This window comes from Pseudochaenichthys georgianus, chromosome 16 (genome assembly GCF_902827115.2).
Source record: "Pseudochaenichthys georgianus chromosome 16, fPseGeo1.2, whole genome shotgun sequence".
Taxonomy (NCBI): Eukaryota; Metazoa; Chordata; class Actinopteri; order Perciformes; family Channichthyidae; genus Pseudochaenichthys; species Pseudochaenichthys georgianus.
The window spans coordinates 29,615,591-29,624,326 of NC_047518.2; positions in this window are offsets into that span (position 1 = coordinate 29,615,591).

The window sequence follows — 8,736 nt, forward strand, 5'->3', positions numbered from 1 at the left end:
TTTTTGTAAAAAAGTAATAGAGATTTTTGTCCAGAAGGATAGCATGGACTTCATCTTCAAGTCAAGGTAAGACCGCAATTGTATTGAAAATGGGATAAAATTAAAAATGTTGGGTATCCTTTTGTTGAACTGTCTGTTTAAAATTAATCGAAGCATCAGACAAAATAAGCTTTTGAAAATAATATTATATTTTGATTTAGGTCAAAATATAATATTTGTAAACCTGAAGAGTCAGTGCCAGTGCCTCACCAGCCATGAACCTCACTGCAGAAGCTTATATATAAACTAGGGCTGTCAAACGATTAAAATGTGTAATCAGATTAATCACAGTTTAAAAATTAATTAATCATGATTAATCACCATTCAAACTATGTCCAAAATATGCCATTTCTTTATGTATATTGTTGTGGGAATGGAAAGATAAATGAAAGAAGGCGGATATATCCATTTAACATACAGTATCTATGTTTATTATAACATTTTTCTGCATGTCAAAATGAAAGACAGCCCACACACCTATCAATCATCAAACCATGGGGTCTTAATTCATTACACGTGTTGATTTCTATCAACGGGGGAGTACTTCAGAAAAGTCGACAGGGGGGGGCTAGTGGAGTACTTCGTTATAACATCCTGTTTCTGTGTGTGACACCACAGCATAGATAAGACTTCATTTAAAAGTACATACAAAAAATGATTTACTGAATAAATAACTATTAATAGCAGATCAAATATAAATAAATAATAATAACTGTAAAAAAAAAAAAAGATCAACAAAATAAACAATCAAATAATCCAAGAAATAACGGGCGGGGCCCGGTGTCAGCCCGGCGGCCGAGCCTATAGGTTCGGCTGCCGGGCGGGGCCCGGTGTCAGCCCTGCGGCCGAGCCTATAGGTTCGGCTGCCGGGCGGGGCCCGGTGTCAGCCCGGCGGCCGAGCCTATAGGTTCGGCTGCCGGGCGGGGCCCGGTGTCAGCCCGGCGGCCGAGCCTATGGGTTCGGCTGCCGGGGTGACACTATCCGCCATCTAGGCTCTGCCGTATAGGCGGTATTCTCCAGGAACTCCCGGAGATCATCGGAAAGGCAGCCGCCTAAGGAGATCTCCCCGTTCCCCCGGTTCAGGAGAGCTCTCCTCCGGATGACATAAGCGGTTGCCTCATAGCCTGTCGGTTATTAGGCAACAGGGCTCGCGGCACAAACCGGCTGTCTTTAAAACCTGGCGGTTGATTAGACGGCACGGACTTGTTTCCTATGTCACAGATATGCCTCCACACACCTTTCATTCCTCAAGCGGGTTTGAGCGTGAACACGCCTCAATGTCCGGTTTACGAGCCTTCTCCTAAACGGCGACATGATGAGAGCCGCTGTGCAATACAGCGTGTGGAGGTGCAAGAGCCGGCTGTAACCTGTCAGTCAGCAGGCAGCAGGGCTCGTGGCGCAAGCCAGCTGTATTTAACCAGGCGGTTATTAGACAGCAAGGCTTGACGTTTAAACCTGATGCTCCTAACCTGTCGGTTAGCAGGCAGCACGGTTTTTTTCCTCTGTCCCAGATGTGCCTACTACACACGGTCGTAATGAGCCCAGGGCTGTTATTACGCACTGTGTGAATAGCACTGCACACACCTCCGCTCATTCCCTCAGCGGGTTTGAGCGTGAACGCGCCTCAATGTCCAGTTTACGAGCCTTCTCCTAAACAGAGACAGGATGAGAGCTGGTGTGAGATGCAGCGTGTGGAGGGCCCCTCGCAGCTTTTCGGTCCGGGCCCCTCTTGGGTTGCTTCACGGGCAACGGCGGCGAGGGCTCTGACGTGGCTCGTCACCATGACAACCACAGCACATCCAGAGCATGTCGCGCGCTCTCAGAATATTACTCAGAATGGCGACGTGTGTGTTCGATGGACAGATGAATAATAATAAGCAGCAAGGCCCACCGGGTAAGCCGGCTGCCCCTAACCTGTCGGTTATAGGCAGCATGGCTCGCTGCATAAATAGGCTGTCTTTAAAACCTATTGGTTTTTAGGCAGCTCAGTTTTTCTCCTCTGTCCCAAACCTACCTCCTACACACGGTAATGAGCCCACGAGTGCCATTATTACAGTGAGGACAGCACTGCACACAGCTCCGCTCATCCCTTAGGGGTGTTGAGCGTGAACGCACCTCGGTGTCCAGTTTAACACTGTAAGCAATTACTGTTATTTTTCAGCTGATTTTCGGCACTAATCTACTGGCAGCCCCCTATAACCAGAATGTTTCTTTGAATTATTTAATTTTTTACAGTAATAAACTGAAATTGTTCAACAGTATGAATACTGTATAATTTCAGTGTATTGCTGGCGTCTCTGCTGCCGGTATTTTACTGTTAATGAGAAAGGCTGTAAAATCATTTCACAGTATGAGTACTGTGGTATGGCAGTGAAGTGCAGGCGTCTGTGAAGAGACTGCCGGCGCTTTACTGTTGTTTGACAGGAAAATGTGTTACAGTGGACATAATGAGAGCCTGTGTGAGGTGCAGCGTCTGGAGGGCTCTGGCGTGGCTCGTCACCATGACAACCACAGCACATCCAGAGCAGGTTGGCGCGCTGAGTGGCGGCGCGTGTTTTTCAATGGACAGATGGAATATAATATGCAGCAAGGCTCCCCGGTTAAGCCGGCTGCCAATAGCCTATTGGTTACTTGGCAGCATGGCTCGCTGCCTAAGCCGGCTGGGTTTTTTAACTTATCGGTTAATAAAACAGCAGGGCTTACTATTCAATCCGTCTACCTTTAAACTTTTTGGGTTTAGGCAGCACGGATTTTTCCTCTGTCTCAGACGTACCTCCTACCCACGGTCGTAATAAGCCCACGGAGGGCCATTATTACACCTCGGGTGGACAGCACTGCACACACCTCCGCTCATCCCTTAGTGATGTTGAGCGTGAATGCGCAGTTTACGAGTCTTCTCCTAAACGGCGACATAATGAGAGCCTGTGTGAAATGCAGCGTGTGGAGGGCTCTGGCGTGGTTTGCCACCAACCACAGCACATCCAGAGAATGTACACCTGGCGCTATCAGAGTACTGGATGGTACTCAGGGTGGCGGCGCGTGTGTCTGATGGACAGATGGATGAGCAGGCGGATGGGCAGAGAGTAGTCTCTGCAGTTCGCCTCTCCCCCCCGCAGTTCTACGGGATACAGGAAGTCCTGTCATCCCGGGAACAGTGTCTCGCGCTCCGTGCAGAGCGGCAGGAACTCTGGTTAAAAGGAAGCTTTTTTCCAGGGTTCCTCATGGGGAAGAAAATCAGGGTTTTTACTCCCGGTATTTTCTGGTCCCGAAGGAGACGGGGCGGGGGGAATGAGACCCATCCTCGATCTGTCAGTGTCCAACAAGGGAATGGCCTTTTCCCATGCTGACGATCAAACAGGTGCTGGAGTGTTCACCAGGGAGGTGCACATCCATAGTCCTGAAGGATGAAGTCCTCCACGTAACCATCATCCCGAAACACAGAATTTCCTGTGTTTCTCATTCCTGGCTCCACGCACTTTTTCAAAGTGGGTGGAGCCGGTGGGAGCAGCTACTCAGAATGGGGATGAGTGTTATTTTACCTGGACGACCGGCTGTGGCTGGCTCGCTCCAGGGAGGGAGGAAGCGGCTTACAGACGATACAGCTAGTATCTCATCTGTCAAACATGGGTTTCATTATCAACTGGAAGAAGAGCTGTCCTCGTCCCTCCCAGGTTATCTTTTTAACTGGGAGTGGAATTGAACTCAGCCCGCATGAGAGCGCGACTCTCACAGCGGAGAGGAGAGAAAGTGACAGCTCTCCTCCGGCGCGTCACACCCCGCGGGGCGGTGACCGCCCTCTCCGTGATGCAGCTGTTAGACATGATATCAGCTGGTCACATGGTGATCCCCCTGGGTCTCCTTCATAGTGAGGAGACTCCAGGTGGTTTATTCGCCTGTGCATCGACCCCGTGCGTCAGAGGAGACGCATGGTGTACATTCCTACTTCCGTGGTTTTGGATTTGACCCACTGGAAAAATCTCCACGTCAGTGGGGGTGCCCCTGAGCAGAGTGACGTCACACACCGCAGTGTTCACAGACGCATCTCTCGCAGGCTGAGGAACGTGCATGTCGCAGGCAGTGGGGGGACAGTGGCCGGGTCACATGTCTCTCCATATAACGTGCTGGAATTACTCTCCGTATGGAAAGTGCTCCAGCACTTCGTCCCGTTGCTGTACAATCAACATTGATTCAAACAGACAACAAAGCAGCGGCGGCCTACATAAATCGCCAGGGAGGTGTTCGATCAGCGCAGCTGCTGAACACACATCCCACACAGCCAAATGGACAGCATTCCGTGTGGTGTGTAGGGAGAAGCCTGGACCCCGTTGGCCCCCCTGCCTCGTGCTGTCGTTCCTCCAGCTGTTGCTGGACAGGAATTGGCTTATAGCACGGTGTTAAGGAGTCGTGGTGGAGTCACGCATTCTGGTGAGATCAGGTTGGTAAAAACATATGCTGCTGCCATTTCATCTTGCCACGTAGGTTTGGTGTCAGCACGGTGTTTAGTCACCCTCTGACAACACGTTTTCTACGGGGAGCACAGAGACTCAGACATGTGTCACGCGCTTTAGCGCCTCAATGGGTTTTTGGCTTAGTATTACGCGCACTGAGTAAAGCTCCATTTGAACCTTTAGATCAGGTCCCCCTGAAGTTCTTGTCAGCCAAAGTAGCTCTGCTCTTGGCTCTCACATCAGCTAAAGGGTGAGTGATATGTCTGCTCTCTCTGTGGCTCCGTCATGTCTCCAGATCCAAGGAGATGGCAGTTCAGCTGTTTTGCGCCTTAAACCGGCTTTTATGCCAAAGGTGATCACAAGCTCTTTTAAGTGCGAGAGGGATCACTTTGGATGGTTTCTTCCCTCCTCCTCACACATCAGAGGAAGAAGCCACATCTCATCTGTCCCGTACGTGCGCTGTCATGTTATATTGCACGCACAGCCACGTTGCGCAAGTCTCAGCGCCTGTTTGTGCATTACAGAGAGCACTCAATAGGGCAGCCTCTGTCTGCACAGCGGCTGTCACACTGGTTGTGTGAGGCTGTGTCACAGGCGTATGTTTACTCTGGGGTGGATCCCCCAGAAAACATCAAAGCACACAGCACCAGAGGAATTTCAACCTCTATGACGTTGCATGGAGGAATGACAGTGGGAGACATTTGCAATGCTGCATCTTGGTCTTTCCCCTGTTCTTTTATTCGTTTTTATTTGAGGGATGTCCTCTCTTACACATTCAGTACTGCTGTTCTGTCAGATTGAGTAATGTCAGGGACTAAACGGCGTGCCCTCTCTCCTGCCTATCGGCATTCAGAGAGCTGCCCCTTTTGCCCCTCTTTTATAGGTTTAACAAGTGGGATTTGTTTATCTCTACTTTTTTTAAACGACGGGTATTCACCTTCATTCCCTTAAAGAGAATATTAATTTGGAATAGTGTTGCACGGTGTACCGATACTTGAAAGGTACCGCGATACCCTGCCGTTAAAAACGGTACGATTCCTCCGTTTCATTAGTATCGGTACTTTAAGAATGACGGGGAAAAGTACTCCCGTGAAAAAGCGCCGTTTTAATAAGAGCCGTGGGTGTTCAGCGCTCTGCTTCCACTCCCTGCACTGACTGCAGCCGTGCCTGCAGTCCCGCTCCTCTCAAGCACGTTCTAAGTCCCTCCCCTCTCTCGTGCACGCGGCCACGCGCTAGCTGCCAGAGCATGCAATAGAGTCTGTCTGCAGACCGCAGCAAGGAGGCGTTTCCTATAGGGCGTTTCCTATAGGGGCGTTTCCTATAGTGAACGACGGGAGCCGGCTCTCGCCCGCGAACGAGACGTTTTTTGTTTTGTTTTGGCGGAGGGATCTAGATCGGCATGAAGGCACATTATGCAATGTGCAATGTGGACATTATCCCGCTTATTACACATGGCCACATTCTCAACAAAGTAACGACATGACTCCCAATAATAATTTAAATGCTTTTATGGATTTAGAAAAAGATTTTATTGATTTAAAAAATTGTTTTTTGTATTGATTTAAATTGACATGCATCCGCTAAGAAAAGTAGTCCGTTGTTACTGTTTGAACTAACGTAACAACGGCAGGAACTGCTTCTATAGTGTTTTTGAGGAGCTTTTTGATTACATATTTGAAAAATCGTTGCTTGCTTTAAAAGTAGCACAATTCATTATGTCAAACCTTGAAAGATATCCCTGCCCTAATGCCAAAAGTAACTGGCAACTATGTCGCCGTAGCTATGATGTCTATGTCTGGACCGCTGCGTAAAAAGGAGGGTTTCTGACCCATTACTTCTCTTCCTACTTTTTGTCCCCCTCTTCTCCCCGCTGCAGCCTAGCAGTTGATCTCAAAGCACGCTCCCCTCTCCTGCAGGGAGAAAAACTATATTTATATACTTTATATAGGTTGATACAGTAGCCCCTTTTTTTAAATAGTTGTTATAGGTGTTGCCATCTGTTTTGTGTAGCGTGGTTCTACAAGCAAGTCAATGCATTAATTGGGTGGTATCAGAGAGTTACACGGGTCTGTAAATGCAATGAAAACAATTGGCCACAGCAAATAATTTATATTAAACATGTAATTTTTACTTTTGAATACTTTAGTACAAAGGATGTCTTGAATAATTTAAGTGATATATGTGTACACATATAAATAATTAGTCAAAACAGCGCTACATTTGATTTAATTAAAAGGTATAATATGTGGTAAACTGAAGAGCCCTTTGGGAGCCGAAAGAGCCGGCTCTTCTTGGTGAGCCAAATGATCGGCTCAGCAAGAAGAGCCGGAATTCCCATCACTAGAACAATGACTTCTTCTGCGAGGATTTATAAAAGCAGCTGGATAAAAAAAGTTAGGAAACGCCCCTATAGGAAACGCCTCCTTGCTGCGGTCTGCAGACAGACCCATCTCAGAGCATGTGAGAAAACGAGAAGCATGGCTGCAAGTGGGAGTGCAACTGCCGCTGCGCCTCGGCTTGTTGACAAAAAAGACGCCAGAAGTCTGTGAACGGGCCGTTCAGGTGTTCAGAGCAGAGCTTCCTGTCGGAGCAGCAGAGCGTGATGTGCAATGAAAAGTTTTTCTGTCGCAATATTATCGTTGAGCAAACTTAACGAGCAAACTAGCATCACTATCTGCTAACGTTAGCTTTAGCCTTCGTTTTCTATTAGTTTTTTTCATAGGCTATAAACGGAGGTGGTATTGGTATAAGTATATATCTTGTACTTGAGTAAAAGTAGAAGTACCAGAATGTAGGAACAATCCTGCAATCAAAATGTTCCTCAAATGAAAGTACAAAAGTATTATCATCAAAATATAGTTAAAGTAGCAACAGTAAAAGTACTCAGGTCTTGTACTAGAAGCACCAGAGTGTAGGAATACTCTGTTACAGTAAAAGTACTGCATTCAAAATGTTCCTCAAGTAAAAGTATTAAAGTAGCGACAGTAAAAGTAGTCATCACTAATACATGCAGTGGAGTAAAAGTACACCATGTACCTCTGAACTGTAGTGGATTAGAAGTACAAAGTAGCAAAAGAAACATTGAAATACTTAAATAAAGTACAAGTATCTCAAAATTGTACCCAAGTAGTACTTGAGTTTATGAACTTAGTTACTTTACACCAGTGACTATAAAGATAGAAAGACTAAGCCTTGCACAGAGGCATGAAAATACATTTTCAAAATGCTCAACAGTGTGAGAGAGATTTTCTTTTCAGCAATGTAGATGGAAGGAATGGAGGCTGGAGTCCGCTTTATATCAAACACTGAGTTTAATGAGAGCCAACGGCCGGGAGCATTGGCAGGGTTCTCACACGTCTTCATCATGTGATTCCCCAGCCAACATTGAAGATTACACAGAAACACAGCGCAAATCTACACAGATAATCAAGGAGGAGCCTCTATTTCGCGCGTCTTCTGATCGATAATCACAAGAACCTGGATTCAGAGACAAAGACAGTCTGTTAAAGTCCTCTGGCAGTTAGTCACAGTCCCCCAACAGGAAAGCGGAACCTTTAACCCTTTAACCTTTAACCTCTTAAACCCCTGCTCTAAGTTATGGCAGACCTATGTGAAACACAAAATGCTTTTTGGTACAAACACATAAACAAAAATATTTCCTTCACAAACAGTGCTGCCAAAATGTTAAACTCACTGCTACACAATTAAAATAAACGCTTTTATATATATTTATATTAGATGTGACTCTTTGGTGTTTCTGTTCTTAGTAACACTGCTGCTTTAGTTGTTCTGACTGCTAAAATCATCTGTTATTCCTAATTTTAAAGCCGATATTCCGTGTTTCCCTTTTTTTAAGAAAAGTATCGAAAAAGAATCGGAATCGCAATTCTTGACTTGGTATCGGTATCGAAACCAAAATGTTGGTATCGTGACAACACTAATTTGGAATAATGCTATATTTCCAGGGACTGTGATGCTCCTTCTTTTTCGCATGGGTTATTAATTGAGTAGATGGGTTTTTGTGCTTCTGGTTACGGACGGACCAGTGGGGCGTGGACTACATCCTGCTTCGCCCTTAACCCAATAGCGATAGTCTTAGAGGGCGAAGCCTCATACGAAATAGAACTGAGGTTACGTACTGTAACCCAGCTTCTATGAGTATAGGCGCAGCCCTCTAAGGTTCGGGCCCCACTGGCTCCGCGAATAGCTGAAGAAAAGCTGTTTGTGTGGGAGCAGTTGGACGGGCCAT